Source organism: Pelobates fuscus, chromosome 1, assembly GCF_036172605.1.
Source record: "Pelobates fuscus isolate aPelFus1 chromosome 1, aPelFus1.pri, whole genome shotgun sequence".
Taxonomy (NCBI): domain Eukaryota; kingdom Metazoa; phylum Chordata; class Amphibia; order Anura; family Pelobatidae; genus Pelobates; species Pelobates fuscus.
Genome location: NC_086317.1, coordinates 149286605 through 149306947, shown reverse-complemented (window position 1 = coordinate 149306947; position 20343 = coordinate 149286605). Strand labels below are relative to the sequence as shown.

At 43.3% G+C, this 20343-nt stretch overlaps 1 protein-coding gene across 1 annotated transcript in view; it reads left to right on the top strand.

The window, feature by feature from the left end:
* Positions 1–1071: 1071 nt before the first annotated feature.
* CAMK1G (calcium/calmodulin dependent protein kinase IG) overlaps positions 1072–20343 on the top strand; it is a 69068-nt gene continuing 49796 nt past the window's right edge. Inside the window, exons 1-2 of the mRNA XM_063450952.1 lie at positions 1072–1148; positions 11553–11596. The gene's annotated coding sequence lies outside the window, so the exon portion shown is untranslated. The remainder of the gene's footprint in view (positions 1149–11552; positions 11597–20343) is intronic.

The window sequence follows — 20343 nt, the reverse complement described above, 5'->3', positions numbered from 1 at the left end:
CTTGTGAGACATCACTGATTAGAACTAGGAGTGTTTCAGGGCAGTAAACTATACACTGACAATAATATTATCAGTAAAAGTACAGTTTTTATTTGAAAAAAAAAGACTGGGTATGAAAGAGGTAAATTATAGTTGAACAGACATAGAGTCAAATTCTGTGGTTTGTTTACGTTTTGCTTTTATCACAACTTGTACATTTGACTCCGTCCTTAAGGGGTTAAATCTAGTCTTCTCCTTTACTGTGTTGATTACCTTTATGTATTTAAATGTTTCTATCATATTACCCCTGTCTCGTCTTTCCTCCAAGCTATACATGTTAAGATCCTTTAATCTTTCCTGGCGAGTTTTACCTTGTAATCCATCAACCAGAAACACTCTCCACTGTAGTTTTGTGTGATTTCGTTTTTTAACTACTTACTTACATATTGCACTGTATACTAGCGTCTACTCCACACTCTAAACTCTAGAGTGTGGACTAGACTCTAGTGTACAGTGCAAGTGTAGAAGCACCCACACATAGTGGTAGTAGCTTCTTCATTGTACTTTACATATTACATTTTCCTTTTTTAATTCACAGGCATATTTTTTTTCTTTTCGAGACAATTATAGCAAGATTTACTATTGTAACTGCAATTCTGATATGTCTTGTCTTATTAATTTGCTCAAAATGTGTCGGTTGCCACAGAAGTTGAACATGGATCACATGTACACTCATTGAGTATGAACGGAGTACATTTGAAGTGATTTGGGATTTTTATTATTTTTTTTAAATGTAATACCTGCTGTTAGGCACCGGAACGTTACCAAAACCCTTGCTTCTAAGCAGTAGGGACATTACCAGTGAAATAGAATACACACCAATATGGATGTACTGTACAGTGTTACTTATTGCTGTGGGTATAAGCCTATGTTTTTTTTTTTCAAAGTGATACACCTCTTGCATACAAATAAAGAAAGCAAGTCCTGTAGAGGTATTGTATGTTATGTGTCTCATTCCATCCTCCTCTCTAAACGCTGCTTAGTAACCATGCAGTGGAAAAACATTATCCCTCCTCCCCTTTAATCCTTGATTCTTGCTAACGGAGTACCAGGTTTATTCATACAGACTCCTCTTCAACTGAGCATCTCAGCAGCCACAGAATTTCTTGGTAAGGGCATTTTATTCATTCACAAAATTGTCTGTGTGGATTCCCCTATAAATACTGTATTACAAAGCTTTTTTACTCTTTAATATATTCAATAGCACTATGCAGGGGGTATAATGTTAGAGCATGACCTTTGCCTTATCCTGCAGCCCGGTACAGGTTAATACTCTGACTGAGTGTGCATGGGATTTACCCTATTCTCAGTCATCGTTCTGCATGTCATTGGAAATTTTCCGCAGTAGCTATCTCGTAAGCTGCTGTGCCATTTCACTCTAAAATCTAGAAACTGGCATTTCAGTTTGTCCACCTTTTTTATTTTTAAAGTCATTTTCCATTGCTAGAGCAATGCTATAACATTTATTTTGTAATTATTTAACTGATTTTAAGAATTTGTATTGTTTTCTTTGTTTGTTTCTTGTTTGTTTTTAACTAGTAATGTTTACATACACACTTTTTATTAGTATACTTTTATGCAAGAAAGGATTAACCATTTGCTTTTATGAAGGGTTCGAAGTACAAGAGTCAAGAATGCATGTTGAGCCAAAATGAATCTTCATAGTATTAATTGTGTTTTAGTGCATTGTGTTACTGAACATTTTTCTGTTTGCTTGCACACATTTATTACCTCCCTAATTCTTGCTTTTGCATACAGCTGTACATTACTGTTTTCAGAGTTAATTAATATTTTCTCTGCTGGTGAAGAATGAGCTGCAGTGATTCCCTGGCTGTGAGGAGTTAATGCTTTCTCTCCCTAGAAACATTATCAGAAACAATTGTTAATAGAGCTGTGCTGTATCTATCCTTGCTGCAGTCCGTCTGTTTTCATTCATTTAATGCAGAGTTGTCACGCAGCTCCCTTGTGCGTAGAACAGGTGACAAACAGCTGGAGGGAACATTGTTTTAATGTACTGCTTTGACTTTTTTCAAGATGACATGAAATATACTCATCGCTATATTTATATCACCTTTTATTTCTCTTATCATTTGTTTATATAGACACAACAAATTACACAGTGGTGAATATTTAAAGGATTACACATATTTTTTTTTATGAATTATACATATGCCTGTAAGGGATGCAAACATTTAAGGACCACTATAGGCACCCAGACCACTTCAGCTCAATGAAGTGGTCTGGGTGCCAGGTCCATCTAGGGTTAACCCTGCAGCTGTAAACATAGCAGTTTCAGAGCAGTTTTCATGCTCTTGCCGCGCATGCGCATTCGTCGAAAGAGGGAGGAGAGTCCCCAGCGCCAAGGGAGCCCGGCATTGGAGAAAGGTAAGTGATTAAGCCCTTCCTCCCCCTATAGCCCGGCGAGAGGGGGGCCATGAGGGTGGGGGGGACTTATTAACACCATATTGCCAGGAAAACGAGTTTGTTTTCCTGGCACTAAAGTGGTGCTTTAATGCATTCCAAAATGGGTGAAAGCAAAGAGGTGACATTCTTTTACATTTAAGTCTAGTAGAAATGTATGAATAAAATAGCAAATTGTTAATAAATTACGCAATTGCTCTAAAAACACAGCATTGTGTTTTTTTTTTGTTTTTTTAAACATGCTATTTTATGTGCAATTTATTTATGGTGCCATTATTTTATTGTATTTTCTATTTTCTTTTTTGGCAGTTTATGCACAAATAAGAAAAATCTGCGAGCTATGTAGATAATAAATCACAAATAGTTTTATTCATGAAAGCAAATGAATGAAAATACTCTGTCAGTGCAGTTTCAACTAGCTTGCCGAATGGCTTCCTTTGGATTTTTTTTTGTTGGTTTTGGTTTTAAATGAAATTTTGTTTTCCAACTAGGCCCACTCTGTCCACATGAACGGCATAGAACCAACAAGTTAAAGAGTTGCTTAGCCCACCGGTCCCCAAACAAGTCCTCATGGACCACCAACAGGCCAGGTTTTGTCAGTATCTCCATATGAATAAAAAAGGCAAATACATAAATCATGGACTGTTGGTGGGCCATGAGGATTGGGTTGTGAACCACTGGCTTAGCCAATAACAAACATTAACAGGTACCGAAATGATAGGAAAAAAGTAACATTATAACTGTGAGGAAGATACAATCCTGGCTACCCCTCCTCCACCTAATGCAGGGGTCTTCAAACTCCGGCCCCCCCGATGTTGCTGAACTACAACTCCCATGATTCTCTGGCTATCTATGTAATTCAAAGAATCATGATAGTTGTAGTTCAGCAACATCTGGGGGGCCGAAGTTTGAGGACCCCTGACCTAACGCATTGGATTACTGTAGGCAAGGATTTTAAAGTCTCCCTGACTAATTTGTTAACTATATGGAAACTATGTACCAAAGGGCCAGTTATCGAGTCTTTTTAAGTTTTTGTCTGTTTTCATTGACAACTCAGGAGTTGTCATCCTTTCTTTTTTGCTTTATATGGAAACTATATTCTCTTTAAATAGGTGGTCTTAGGACAACCTTGTTAAATATTTTTTGCACCTTTCCTCCTTCCTTAGAAAGCTACATTTATTTAAAAGTGTATTACTTGAAGTTTTAAATGTTAGGCTGCATCGGACATAAGTTGAGTGGATAGCAGTGCCTTTTACTGAGGGTGCTGTCCTGACCATTGAGCATTTGTAATGATACAGAAGTCAATCACACCAATAAAGCGTACAAATGTTACTACTTATTATTATTATTATTATCATCATCATCGCCATTTTTGATCAACAATGGACCAACAAAGAATAAAGAAGGCGGGGCGTGGCTTGGAGGTCCGCGAACATGGCTGCCTAAACCGTGAGCTCCCCGCCGGCCTAGCACTAAACCTCACCGACCGCACAGCCAAACGCTCATAATGGGGAAGACTCACCGCACATCGAGTGCCCAAAGACCCGCGGACACCCTGAAAAGTGCTCCGAACCCCTCCATGAAGCAATACCTCGTGGCACAGGCGGACCCGGACCACCAGGCCTCAACTGACTCCACGGCCTCGGGCTTTCCCCGCCCACGGTCCCCACAGGGAGAACATGCACCAACAAACTCCCAATCCTTCACCCCTGAACTGATGTCCATACTCCAGCAATTACCCACGAAAGCAGACCTGAAACAGGCTAATGCTGAACTCCACACCTCCATCACTACAGAGCTCCATGCACTGCGAGAGGAGATACAGGGCCTCAGCCAGAGAGTGGCCCAGCTCGAGGCAGACAGTGACCACATGTCTGCATCTCAGGCAGCAAACACTGACATGCTGCAGTCTCATACGAAGGTACTACAGCAAATGGCATTGCATATTGAGGACTTAGATAACAGGGGTAGGAGACAGAACATCCGCATCAGGGGGGTACCTGAGGGGTTGGACAAGAACACCCCTATTCAAGCCACCTTGTCGGATCTATTTAACAGACTGCTGGCCCGTCCGCTTCAAACGCCTATAGGCTTTGTACGTGCACACCGCGCACTTAGGCCCCAGGGACCCCCTGAAGGCCCATCCCGCGACATCATCTGCTGTCTGGAGAGCTTTCCCCTGAAAGAGGAGATCCTTCGCAAAGCCAGAACCGCAGAAAAAATTCTATTAGAAGGTTCGGAGATCCACCTGTTCCCCGATCTATCTCCAGCAACCCTGGCATACAGAAGAGCAATGAAGCCCCTAACCAGGCAGCTACAAACCGCCCAGCTGCGGTACCGCTGGTGTTTTCCCACAGGACTGCAAGTTGCGACTCCTAACGGCCCCTTCATGGTCCTAGGGGAAGAAGATACCCAGGCTCTCCAGAAGGAGCTGCACCTGCCACCGGAGACACTACCCTGGCCGAACCCGCTGAACTTTTACACCTTCACCCCCAGACCACAAAGTATGGGTCCCCGACCCCAGAGACTGAGGCCACCTCGCACACAGACGACTAGACCAGTGGGGATGCCCAACTGAAAGCTGCCATGCCTGCTCGAAGTCTAGACCTTGGAACTGTTACCCTGATACCATAGGCATGTCACGAACTCTGGACTTTACACTGGGGTACCCCTGAGGCCCCACCACTAAATGGACACTGCCGTGACTTCTCGACACAGCAAGTATTGCTAGAGCTGCGGCTCCAGATAAGGGGGAGGGAGGGCATCCTAGGGAACACCTAAGTGTATGGGGGGGCTAACCCGGGGGGGGGAGGGGGGGATACTATTAACCTGCTTTATTATCGTGGGCGAGAGTCGCATGAGGGGCCTTATGCCCATGTGGAGAATAAATGTGCCCCAACCGCCCGATGGTTAGACCCCACAATACCAACTTCCAGACACACGCCACCGAGACCGGATCTCACCCACAGGGGTGAGGGAAAGCGGAGAGAGGGTGGGAATTGCCATTAGGGTGATGAGAGATTGGGAGGGAATGGAGATGTGGGTGGGGGGAGGGTCCCGTGACAGGCCACTAGGTGACCTACACGGTGAAGGTACAAATGGGACCCATGTTAAATTGTTGAATTGTTTATTTCCTATGGCTGATATCCTTGTTGAAGTTATTACTGTTCTTTTAAGGTGAGGTTGATAACTATGTTTCATTCCTTAATAGATAGTGCCGTAAGCCGGGGAGACGGAAGGTCCTGACTGGGTGGAGCCCCGAGAGGCCATAGTGGTCAGCGACGACCGATTAGCGAGCGCACTTGGTCCCCTGGGCCCTGCCCACTTGGGAATTCCGGGACTCCTTCGACTGCCCTACTGGAGTGAGCGACAAAAATCAGGTGAGCGGTTCCCCTCCGCCCGTTAACGGCCGGAGGGGCCCCAGCCCCCCGACGCTCTTTTCCAACGCCGCTGTTTACAGCGACTGTATATATTCTACCCCTGACCCTTCCCACCCCTACTACCCTACACTTCCCTATACCCCCCTTACCCCGTCCAAGCACTTGACCGCCGGACGGACGAGACTGCACATCTATACCTGACTGACAGGGATCGACCATGTCCACTGCCCCAGCCCCCATAACGGTTCTCTCCCTCAATGCTAGAGGTTTAAACAAACCCGAGAAAAGATCGGGAGCCTTGAGGGATTTCCTCTCCCATAAGGCGTCCATAGTGTTTCTACAAGAGACACATTTCAGACTGGGATCACGACCAACACTGACCAACCAGCACTACCCCATCGGATACTACAGTGACTTCCAAGGTGGGAAATCAAGGGGGACGGCAATACTGCTCCACAAACGCATTCCGTTTAAAGAAAAGGGGGTGTTGACCGACCCAGAGGGACGATACACTTTTATAAAGGGGGAGATAGCAGGCTCCATGTACACTTTTGCCAACATCTACGCCCCAAATTGTAGACAATATCGCTTCTTGGCCCGGACACTCCGCACCCTTAGGAGTTTCACAGAGGGAGTACAGGTGCTGGGGGTAGACCTTAACGTGGCTCTGGATCCCAAATGGGACTCCTCCCTGGGCCGCTCTCACGTCCCCACCCAACATCTCACAGCAATCAGAGCCCTTTTGGCGAGAGAAAGGCTCGTGGACTGCTGGAGAGCCCTACATCCCGATGAAAGGGATTACACTTTTTACTCACATCCCCATAACTCCTACACCCGAATCGACTACCTCTTCATGCCACAATACTACCTACCGCTGGCACTTCGGGCTGACCAGGGCACTGCTACATGGTCAGACCATGCACCGGTGTCGGTCACCCTGAAGTCCCCACTATTCAGACCCACGATCTCCAAATGGAGGTTAAATGAGGCCCTACTGGCCAAGCCAGAACTAACGGCCGACATAGAAACTACACTGCAAGAATACTTCACACACAATGGAAATCAAACGCCCCCCACCATACGATGGGAGGCACACAAAAGCGTTGTTAGGGGGCATTTCATACAAAAGGGCACACTTCTCAAGAGACAGAGGGAGGCCCGCATGGCCTCAATACTAGCGGACATACACCACCTTGATACACTCAATAAACGTCTACAACTCCCCACGCACCAGGCAACACTGCTTACTTTACGGAGAGAACTGACAACACTCCTACACTCCCAATACCACAGGGATGCATTGCGCAACAGGGCTTTCTTCCACGTAAATGGCAACAAGAGTGGGAAACTGTTAGCACGCATGCTCAATAAAAAGAGACAAGACACTTACATAGACCGCATCCGGGACAAGGGGGGAACCCTACACAGGCACCCCGCTAAGATCCAGGAGATCATTAGGGCATACTACCAGGAACTTTACGCGATTCCGCGACCGCACACAGACTCACACTCCCACAGACTCCGGGACTCTATAGACGAATACCTCTCGGCCCATACAATCCCCTCCCTACCAACAGACATAACGGATCAGCTGGATGAACCCATTACCCCTGAGGAACTTGCGCTTGCGATCAAGAGCTCTAAGCCCGGGAGGAGCCCGGGCCCCGATGGATTGCCCCTAAAATACTATAAGAGATTCGCAGACATACTGTACCCCCCGTTAGTGGACATGTTTAATGCAATCAGAGAGGGACACGATCTCCCCGAGCAGGCACTCACCGCACACATCACCATCATCCCTAAGGAGGGAAAGGACCGGGAGCACTGCGGGAGCTACCGGCCTATCTCCCTTATCAACACAGATCTTAAACTTCTCGCAAAGGTCCTGGCGACCAGGCTCCAAACACATGTGCCCAATCTGGTACACGCGGACCAGGTGGGGTTCGTGCTGGGTCGGGAGGCCCGGGATAACACCATTAGGGCCCTCACGCTTATGCACAGGACATCTGGAACGGACTCGGGCCTTCTCCTGCTCTCTACAGACGCGGAGAAGGCCTTTGACAGGGTCAACTGGGAATATATGTTCCGGACGCTGACACATATGGGCCTGGGACCACACCTCCGGGGATGGATTGGAGCCCTTTACTCCAAGCCAACCGCGCACGTGTTGGTCAACGGGGTACTAACAGATGCCTTTCCGATACACAATGGCACACGCCAGGGCTGCCCCCTCTCCCCGTTACTATTTGTGCTGGCCCTGGAGCCATTCTTAAACACCATCAGATGCCACCCTGACATCACCGGCCTCTATACAGGAGATACACATCACAAAATAGCCGCATATGCGGACGACCTGCTATTCTTTATCACCAACCCTGAGGTCTCCCTACCCAACCTAGTGCAGGCGTTCCGGGCATTTGGGTTCCTCTCGGGCTTGAAAATTAACTTTTCCAAATCGTATGTACTAAATATCAATGTACCCGCGCATAGAGCTGACCACCTGCGTAGGAGTCACAACTTCCAATGGGCTTCAGACAAGATACGTTACCTAGGCACCTGGCTGACAGTGCACACGACAAATTTATACGCAGCCAACTTCGCCCCCCTGCTGACCCAGTTTCGGAAGGAGATGAGGGAGTGGGCCTATCCCCATATATCCTGGCTAGGTAGGGTGCAAGTAGTAAAGATGAACTTCTTACCGAGACTGCTTTACCTTATCCAGGCACTACCTATAGTGATCCCCACCTCCTTTTTCACGGCACTCCGAGGGGCACTGGGGACCTACGTTTGGGACGGGAGGAGACCCAGACTTAAATATACCTTACTGACACAACCCAAAGACAAGGGCGGTCTTGCCCTACCAGACTTTGCCCTATACTACAGAGCGTGTCACCTGCAACGTGTGGTAGAGTGGTCCAAACCGGGGGTTCACAAACTCTGGAAAATAGCAGAGGAATGCGACGCGGGCATACCAGCCGCCCTCCTTCCGTGGCTCCCCGCAAGGGGGTCAGGGAAGGAAACACGATACTCGGTTTACACTAAAGCGACACTGACGGTGTGGCGAGGCAGTGTCGGACGACATGCCCTCTCCACATACCCATCCCCACTACTACCCCTAGTTCATAACCCAGACTTCCAACCGGGCTTGGACCCGAGGGCCTTCAGGGCACTAGTGAATGACCCCATGCCCCGCCTACGACACATTTGCACTAGACGAGGGATGAAAAGCCTGACAGAAATGTGTGGGGAGACTTCCCAACCCTTCCTAACGCGTTTTAAATATGAACAGTTGCGTAATTTCGTAAAGTTACTCCCACAAGGCCAGGCACTCGGCAGAGATCTCACGGTCTTTGAACGACTATGCTCTGACCTGGACCCCTTACCACACGGGGTATCGCATCTGTACTCCCTTCTCCAGTCACACACACCAACTACACCTCCGAACTTCATGGGCAAATGGGAGGAATCCCTGAAACGCACCTTTAGCGCCCCGGAATGGGAGAAGATGTGCAATATCATACACCACTGCTCCATATTCAGCAAGAGCCAAGAGACTGCCTATAAACTGCTCACACGCTGGTATCGCACACCGGCCACAGCACACCACATAGACACAAATGCATCTCGCCTCTGCTGGAGGTGCGAAAAGGAAATAGGCACACTTAGACATCTCTGGTGGGACTGCGAACTGATACAACCCTTCTGGCACACAATTCACGCTATCATTGCCCGCTTTTCGGACAATCCCCCACCATATGAACCAGCAGCCATGCTGCTCCACCACACAAATGTCCCCACATCCAAATATAAAAAATCACTCACGATCCGGATCATAAATATAGCTAAGCAGACGATCCCAAGGTACTGGAAGACGAAGGAGACCCCGTCCTTACCCTTCTGGTTTGCTCAAATGGAAGACCTCAGAGCCATAGAGGAACTCACTATGTACGCGGCTGGTCCGCAACAACAAACATACCTAGACATCTGGACGCAGTGGATACTGACGACAGCGAAACCAGAATTCCAGACGATACTGACGACCCTAGCACCTACATGCCCAAGACCGACTGACACAGAGACGACATACTAACCCTATTCCTCCTTCCCTATCCAACCCAATCCCCCCCTCCCCGACTCCCGTCCCAGTTGATACGCACCGACCAGGAAGGTGCGGAGCCCTAACCATCTACTAAAGGCCTAAGTAGGCCGGTTACCCGACAGGGACAGGGTGAGGCTACAAAAGAGTGTGACTATTCTCGTATGACATTCCTGGACCTTCCGGGGTCCATAAGACCCGAAATGTACGTTACAGGTTAGAACCCGTCCTAATTTCTGACACAGTTGTAATTGGAAGACTTCATCAGAGCCCGGTCCCTTAGACAGGACCACTTAATATGGTTAAGGACCTGCGAGTCCGATGTTGTTACGGGCCTGCGCGCCCAACCTCGTAAGTTTGATGCAATACCTTATACTTTCTTATGCTCAGACACATGTTGTGTCCTAAACGAATGTTTTATATGCAACTGGAGACCTGCGAGTCTCATTTTGACCCGTTTGACAATAAAAATTATATTTACAAAAAAAAGAATAAAGAAGGCAGGCAAGAGCAAAACTACCATGTGTTCTAAAAGCAAAAGGGATAACACAAATATTAAATCCGATGACCGGAGTAGTCCTTATTTGCCATCAACAAAATATACATGGTGAATTACAGTAAAGACAGAATGGACAGAACAGTAAAAGTGCTACAAATGTACAAGCCATTATTTAGGTTGGTCTGACTGAAATGCATCATGCTATTGATGTGCTGGGTGGACTCATGACACACCTTGAACAGGCTATTGTTGACTATGCTGAAGCTTGTAACTACCAAGACCACAAAGTGCAGGAACTAAAAAGCAATTTGGCTTTGATTTTATCCAAAATAGTTAATTTAGAAGTCACCTTTGCGTGCCCCTAAACTACCATCTTATCCATTGTCTCTTAAACCCCCTCATCCTCCAGTGTGTTTCTCCTAACCCCTCTTACCCTTTTGTGTCTAACAACTCTCCTTACCCTTTGTGTACCTCTTAAACCCATCTTACCCCTTTTGTATCTCTCAACGGCATTTTAGCCCTTACATGCCTCTCAACCTCCCTTGTCACCGTTTGTGTGACTCTTACTCCTCTTTGTCCTTGTGTACATCTTACACCTCTTAAATTGTGTGTACATGTTAACCCCCTTTAATGTTCCTTATCTGCCTCCTATCCTCCCCTTTTACTTCTTGTGTGCCTCTTAATTCCCCATTTTACCCTTCGTGTGCCTCTTAACCCATATTACCGCTTGTATGCCTGTAATCCCCCTTTTTACTCCTGGTGTGCCTCTCAACCCTATTTTTACCACTTGTGAGCCTATTACCCATTTGTGTGCCTCTTGGTCACCCTTTTACTTCTTGTGTGTCTATTATACCATTTAGCTGACTTTTAAGCCCCCTCCTGTAACCCTTGCGTGCCCCTTAACACCCCTTAAACCCTTGGGTTACTTTTAATCCCCATACCCCTTGTGCCACATAAGCACTTATTTTAAACCCCTGTGCGCATTTAACCACCTATGTGGTCGCCCTGTATATTTATATAATTTTATCCTTTTGGAGATACCTTTATTCTTATTCTACAATTGCAAATGTTAATCTTTCTTCATCACTAAATACTCATTTTTTTTGACTCCTTTTAGGATGTCCTCCACCCACTGTGCTTGAATCTCACAGATATATTAAGGTATGTAAATATATTAATTTAATTAAACAAAAGCATTAACTAATTATGGCCCTAACAAATTTCAATTCAATAATTTTATAATTTAATGTGCTGTCAAAAATGATTTCTTGATTTGGTTATGTTCTACTTAATTCCCAAGTGTACTATTACAAATTAATTGATTGCATTTTCCAATCTTATGAATGATATACTCAAATATTAAATTTTGTGCATCATGGTACAAGAATAAAAATTAATTTGAAGAGTAATAAGCACATTTTAATTTATGATAGGAATTAGATTTGTGCTTAGTGAAAATGTTCAGTTCTTCTGAAATGATACTGTTCTGCTTTTCAAAATTCTATGGTTCCTAAGAATTTCGGTAGAAAACTTTTATGTTTGATGTGAAATTTTGATTTGATGGGAAAATTGCCAAGGAAGTCCTAAAGTGATGGGAAAAAATGTGCCTATTATGTCTCTTTAACCCCCCCCCCCCCCAAAAAAAAAGACCTCTCAAATAGTAAATTATCTGTTCAAAGTTGGTGTTAAGTGTCAGTGGCTACTATACTTGGACACAGTGAAAATGTATCAGTTCTTTCAAATCGATTCAGAATTTTTAAATTGTTCTGTTCTGAAGAATATCGGTCAAGTTCGATTTAAAATTACACTGAATTGGTTAAAATTCTGCAGATTTTAAATTGTTACTAATTCAGATATCCATGTCCATTTCATTTCAATAATTAGTACTGTGAGATTGATGTTCACCCCCCTTCCAAGCTGTGATTTTGCTTCACAGCTCTAAAATATTATGTTATAAATAATTTAAAAGGACACTATTGGCACCCACACCACTTCAGCTAATTGAAGTGGTCTGGGTGCACTGCCCCTGTTGCACTTATGTTTACATTGCAGTACTTAGTTTGCCTTCAGTAACTGTCTGCCAGAGAGCCACTAGAGGGCTTCCTGGATTGAAAAGGACCTTTGGTCCGGTAACTGCCGCTGGGTGTCCTCATGCTCTGTATGAGGACATCCAGCGCCAGGCATGTTTGCATTCCTGACACTATAGCTTAAGCTCCAAATGTTGTTGTCAAATAATTTCAGACGTAGGTAAAATACATAAGACAAATGTAACAGACCGTTTCGCTCACAAGAGGATAAAAACCGTTTAGGCGATAATCCCCTTTCAGATAGACCAGCAGCTACGGCAATCACCAACCTCCCGAACTCCAAACTGCACGAATCCCCCAACTCCCGACCAGGAAACACACGAACCCTGGAAGCAGCCGAACAGGAAAAGCCATACAAACAGCTTACACTCCTGGCAATCGGCATACAGTCAAATTCCCCCCAAGAATGAGACGACACTTCACCTTCAGGGTTAAGCAGCAACAACTTTACTGGGGCTAACTGCCCGGCTTTTATGCAGGTTTCCCACCTGGTGGACACTTCCCTAGGGGACCAGATGGGAAACTGGGAAACATATTGTCCACGGACCAATCACAGACATATAACTTTAAACAATCCCACAATGCATCACAATCCCTCCCCTCTGGCCTGGAGATAATTGGGGAAGTAATCCAATTATCTCCAAGGACAGAGGCAAAACTCCATTACCCACATGGCAGACAAAAAGACAGTAAAAGACACAAAATTACCTATTGATGCATTTAGTACATAAAACATACACATTCTACATATTCCCAGATAGCTTAGATCTGAGCGCACATTAGTACCGAATGGCGCTCAGATCACATACATACAGTTTAAATGCCATGGAGCCAAAGTCTTTCACATAGTCTTTCGTTACACAAATGGGCTCCATGGCTTAGCTATCTGGGTTAAAATATTCACATATCCCAAAGTACCGACTGAACCGGTGTTCGACACCAAGGGCACGAATAGGAACCAGGGGGCGGATGGCTCAGCGGTGTTCGCGCAAGTAAGTGTCCGTTTTCAGTTCCACAGTGTTAGCGCTGAACACCGCTGGCCGTTCGGTACTTAAAATGGCCGCTGCCACGTGTTCGGCAAACTAACAAAGGCCACCCAGCGTTCATCAATTAAGCTGCGGTTAACCGCAGCTTCTGGGCGGTCAATTGGTGGCACACTCTAGCTCCCCGATGGTCCCCCGTTCGGTAGTTGGAATCTACCGAACACCCCGGCAGAAAGGCACGAATAAAGGGAGCAGGCGAGCAACCCAGCTTCTCCAGTTCACAGTGGCGAGGTTGGTTTCGCCACAACAAAGTAGTCTGTACTTTGTGCTATGTGTTTAAACAGAAATAGATCAGAAAAGAAGAACAGAACGGGAAAGAGGAAGAGAAGAGGAAACAACTGGTAAAAGGTAAATATGTGGGTAACACTGCCGCTTGAAATGTGGTCTTTTCTTTTCTATGCTCTATTGGAATAATGAAATATGTTACTATTTCAGAAACATTATAAAAGATTCTATTTAATGCCTATTACCTTAGAATGTTCCAATGTTGTCTTAGTATTTTCCTTTTGCTGTTCCTTGCACTTATTTTTAGTATTAATATGTCTTGTAAGCGTCAGTGCTATCTCATTGAAAGAAACCAGATCCCTGTCACTAAAATGCTAATTCTCAAACTTCACTCTATTCATCTGTATTGATGGCAGTCCTACCACCTATAAACCAATCCATAGTACATTGTAAACCACTGTCATAGCAAACCCTAGCACGCTGAGAACATACCCTTCTTTTTAAATATTTATCGGTTTCTTAAGGAACTTCAAAATAGACTTTCTGTAACCAACGTCCAGGCGCTCCATAACTTGGTTACAACGATGAAAACAAACAGCCTATAAACTAGTCATTCCTAACAAGTCCAGTTCAGTCGAAGCAGAGCCAGGGAACACATGCCAAGTGACAAGTAAAAGCATTGTCTCATGTCTCTTTCTCTCTGTGCTGACTGCAATGATTGGCAGTGAGCTAATATAAAGGTTTGCTTGATGAAGTGTCTTTTTTATACCTCCTAAATACAATTTGTTAAATATAGAGGATAAATAAGGATATAATAAAAATCTTGGCATTTGCCAGTACCACTTTAAATATAAAAAAAAATAATAAATAGGAAATACACACACAAAAAAAACAGCCTAAACATGTGGATGTGACACTTTTATATAAAAGGGCCATTTTGTAAATAATAATATGCATTAAAACTGTATGGGAGGGGGTAATTTCTTGCCATGGTAAAAGAAGTTGGGCATTTTATTTCAGTGTAAAAAGGCTTTTAAAGGAACACTATAGGATCAGAAACACAAACATGTATTCCTGAGTACAATTATTGCATTCAGGCATTTTTATGCAAACACTGCCGTTTCAGAGAAAAGGCATTGTTTACACTGTCCCTAGGGACACCTACAAGTGGCCACTCCTCTGATGGCCACTGGAGGTGCTTCTTGGCTCAGGGCTGCACAGTAGGCAGCACTGCCGTTCAGCGTCCCCACGCTGTGCATGGGGATGCTGAATTTTCCTCATAAAGATGCATCTCTATGAGGAGGTGCTGATTGGCCAAAACAATGTTTGGCCCCACCCCATGCTGATTTTATCCAATCCATTCCTTTCCCCATGGGAAAGCATTCGATTAGCTAAAAAACTGCAATTCTGATGATGTCACCAAGTGGGAGAAGCAAACACCAGCCCCGCACAGTGCTGGAAATAAGGTACGTTTTCATTCCTTTTAAGGGGGCTAAGGGGGAGCAAGCCACCTAAATGATGGGTTTATCACTGAATACATGGTTGTGTTCCTGACCCTATAGTGTTCCTTTAACTTACTTTAGGGGCTGAGGGGTGCTGCCATAAGACTATGGCGTTAGGAATACAGGTATGTAGTCCTAATGCTACAGTGGCCCTTTAAACAGACTGTCCATTAAATGAAGCTTAAACATTAAATCTCTCTTTACAGGAAATCTGTAAGGGGGTGTGGCTAAAGCTGCTTAAACAATGTGTCCCCTTAAGTCAAGCAGTCACTCAGAGATAATGTTAAGTAAAGTAAGACTTCAGAGAGATTTATTAAAGCATGGTAAGTGACTTGAGGAACAGTACTGAGCTATTTTATCTACATTAAAAACAGAATGTGTTTTGAGTTTTTAATAACAATAGATCAGTGAAAATAGAGATAAAATGTGAATTTTCTAAATACATTTTAGTAAGATATATTTTAATATAAATGGTTTAGAAGAAAATGTTATACCTTAAAAATGTCATTAAAAGACAAGAAATATTTCAAATTAATGAAAGGAAAAAATCACTTGCTACATAAAAATGCTTATTACAGATACACAAGCATTCCAACAGCAGACAAGGAATCTGTTTTCAACAGTATGTTCCATAGAGATTCCTGTGGATTGTTTAATTAGCCGAGACTGGCCTTGATAAATTGAAAAATGATAAAAGCAACTCAGGAGCTGATCAGTAAACAAAAGGGTAATTAAAAACAAATTAGTATGGTAGTTACTGTTCTGTATGTGTTCATATTATGTGAAGTAAGATTAAGTATTTTTCTGATATGCTCCGGTGAGCGTGGAATAAGGTAAATCGTCGAGATTGTGACTAGTATGTTACAAGGAAAAATGTTTATATTGAAGATACACAATAAAATGTTGATATCTAGTTAGGAAGAGTTGTTAAAGTGTATGGCATTCTATGGTGATCTTTTTCATCCAAAAATAAGTGGAAAGCTAGCAAGTAGACTGACTTATCTGGGATATGCACTGATCAGCTGCAATATTGAAACCATTGATATGTGAATTGAGCAACATTGTGTGTATCGCCAAAATGACACCTGTTGAGAGTGGGATGTGCTAGGAGGCAAGAGAACAGTCAGTTCTTGAATTTTACATGTTGAAAGCAGGAAAAATGGGCAAGCGAAAAGATCAGAGTGACTTTGACAAGGGCCAAATAGTGATGCTAGACAACTGGGTCAGAGCATCTCCAAAACGACAGGGATGTTCCCAGTATATAGTGGTTAGTACCTACCAAAAGTGGTGCAAGGAAGGACAACCTGTGAACTTACTTCAGGGCCATGGGTGTCCACGGCTCATTGATGCACATGGGGAACTAAGGCTATCATAGAAAGGTGTTAGATTTTACCTGCATGGACTGTAGGGGATGAAAGTCAATTTCCTAAATTTGGAAAAACAATGGCTTCTGGTACAAAGCAGTCATTAGGTCTGCATATATTTTTTAACCAATGACCAATTCTGATGTGCTGTAACACCTGCTGGATGGTAGGGAACTGTGAAGTGAAAATCTATAATCCATTTTAAAAATGTAGGGCTGCCGGAATTTAAAGCCAGGGTGTGCTAATTTCCTGACGTACTGACTGACCTACATATCCTTGATACAGCTTCCCCACAGCCCCCATTTTGTCTCTTCTCCATCGAACCCGCCCTGGCAAATACGGCCCTCTATTAACTTAGGCCTTCTGCTACTCACCAGAGCAGTTGTCACTTCACTCATGTGACACCTCACTCCCCCTAATAATTGATATGCTTTCCACAGACTGGGGGGACCAGAGTACTCATCTAAATTATAATTGTATTTTTTATTTAAAAAAAAATTATGTTTGGGACCTGCATGTTCCCCTGACTACAACATGTTCACTCCTACTTGTTGAAACCTGTGTGCCTCTTTTTTTGTTTCTGTTTGAATGGCAGTAATGCTTTATACTCCTGCTTGGGACCTGCATTTTTAAAATAAAAATGCAATAAAAAAGATATTAACAAAAAAATTTAAATAAATGGAGGTCTACCAGAAAAGATACATAATTGGTGCCCACAGAAGGCTTATTGTAGCCCATTGTATAGGTCATTTACACAGCCAATCGAGGTTATATCATGCTACATTATCTATATCAGATACAAGTAATGTAAATCTTTAGATGTTAAACAGTATTATTGACTGTCAGCATTTATGAGAGAAGTTTAATGTAAGCTGTTATTCTTAATCCAAAATTTGTTTTAAATTAAAGGAACACTAAAGCATTAGTCACGCAACCTGTATTCCTAAAACTTGTGTCCTTGTTCCCAGTTATGTAGCTTTCTCACCGTGTGTGTCTTAAAAAATAATAAAATTACATTTTAGTTACCTTTTTTCAGAGCTGAGGTTCCCTCTGTGCTGCTTATCTCTCCTCCTCCTGCTGTCAATGAGTCATAATGGAGGCATGGCCTCCTCCCATTTTGTCCAATCCAATGCTCCATAGAGAGAAGTATTTGGGACCTGATGAACATGCGTGGCAAGTGCCACACGCACATCCAACCGGGAAAGTCCATTGATTCTATGCTTTCCTATGGGCAAATAGGAAAGCATTGAATCAATGGACTTTTGAATGGGGATTTCTGCTTAACAGAAGCTCCTCTAATGGCTGCTTTTTCAGCCACTAGAGGGGGATTTAACCCTGTAATATAAACATTAAAGTTTCTTAAAAGCGGCAATGTTTTACATTGCAGGGTTAAAAGGAGATAGGGCCACTGCATCCAGGCCACTACTCATTGAGATGAAGTGGCCTGTGTGACTTCAGTGGTCCTTTAAAGCTACAATTCATATATAATATATGTAGCAGTGTTTTAGTCAAGCTTTTCCTTTACCAGCAGTATGGTTAAATTTATAATAAAGATATCTCCTGCAAGTTTACTCTGTATTTGTTTTGTGATTCGCAGTTACATCTATGGTGCCAAAAAACTGAATGTTGATTTTATTCATAGATTAAGTGAGAAGTAACCAATAGAGAGAGAAAAAGGAGGAGCAGTAAGAAAAAATCTATATTTATATATTTAGTAGATAAATACTATACTACATACCTTATATATTTATAAATATAGATTTGTTTTTTACTGCTTCACCTTTTTTTTTGCTGTCTATTGGTTATATCTTCTTATTTGATCTGTGAATAGAAAAATGCACCTATCAGTGTACTACATAATTAATAGACTTATTTTTGCTCCATTTGGTTCATCCAAATTGTTTTCCTTAAACATTTTCATGTACAAACGTTGTCCAAACTGGAATGCCACATGGATAAATTTAGTCAGCCTGAATAAATATTCTATTTCAGACAAATTGATTTGGCCAAACAGTTTATTTGTGCTTTGCGCAAGTTTACTAAGTGCGGTTGTGGTGCAGAATTACTGAGTAGCCACAATGATATCTCAGTGTTTATTGAATAGCTGTTTACCAAAAAGGTAACCATCAAAGACATTGAAAGAAATAGTACTGTATCAAGCTAATACTTTGAGTGCAGATTTTCTTGGCATAGTAATACTGCTCAGCAGTGTTAATTTTGACGGCAAATTTTTATTTAGTTTTAGTCATAGTCTTTTGACTAAAAAGACATTTTAGTTTTAGTCATATTTTAGTCATCTGAATTATTTTAGTTTTAGTCTAGTTTTAGTCGACACAACTAAAATCTAATGGGTTTAGTTAAAGCCTCTATCTGTCTCTTTTGCCCTATTCCCCTGCCCCTTTGTGTCCTCCCAGTTCCTCTAGGGGTCTCTCTACCATGCCCTGGTCGGGCTCTTTTGCTCTTTTGCACCTTCCACAGACCTTCTGTACAGTGTTAATTTTGGCAGCAAATTTCAATTTAGTTTTAGTCATAGTCTTTTGACTAAAAAGCCATTTTAGTTTTAGTCTTATTCTAGTCATCTGAATTGTTTTTAGTTTAAGTCTAGTTTTAGTCGACTAAATCTCAAAAATGTTAGTCGACTAAACAAAATTAACACTGTTGCTCATGCGGGCTGTCCGGCAGTTCTCCCGCAGTGGATTGAGGTGGAGGTAAGTGTTGGGCAGGCTCTGGGGCTAAAAAGCCGTTACGGCGTTCCATGCCGCCGCAACGGCTTTAAAGCCCATTGTGATGGGGATGGCATGGATTGGTGGAAGCAAGGCTTTTCACAACAGTATAGGAACAGAATATAAGGACCAGCATGAAATGTCATGATTCCCTTTTATTCCAGAAGATTGGTCCTTAAGGGGTTAAAGAAACGAATCACGAATACAAACATGCATTTTTGACACTACAGTGTTAAAAAAAAGCCATATTAGGTGGCCAAACCCCTTGCCCTTTTGCTGAAGATGGCTCCCACCACTGCTCAGCCTCCTTAGGTGAGATTGTCAAAACTGATGATCTCAGCCAAGCCAAAGCTTTCCGATAGGACAGCATTGAGAGGTTTTTGTTCATGAGCTGCAAAATGCTGTGCTGAGCCAATCAGCATCTCCTCAGAGAGATGCATTGAATCGATGCATCATTATGCGGAACTTCAGTTCCTCCATGCAGTCCATGGAGATTCTGAATGTCTGTGCTGCATATTGTGCAGCACTCACCCAGGAAGCACCTCTAGTGGCCATCTGAGTGACTGCCACTAGAGGTGTTCCTAGGCTGTAATGTAAACACTGGCTATAGTGCCCCTTTAAGTGGGTTAAGCTTTCTTTTAGTGCAGCTAAGTATGTACTCTATAATCGTATTACATCCCTTCCAGTCTGGGTGAATGGCACAGCTTCTCAGTAAAGCTGCTGATATACTGATAAATGAATGGATTCAGAGATAAAAGGGTTCAATGTTTCATACTGCAAAAAAGGCAAGATGAATGAGCTTCTCAACAACACTAAACTTGTTATCTCCAAACACCAGCCTGGCAAACCAGCAAGTATATTACATTATTGCCAAGCAGAATAGCTGGGACAGCATCCTCTTTTATGCTCTTGATGGCACCTTTCCTTATTACATTTCTTTTTTTGTGCGACAGTAAATAGCTGC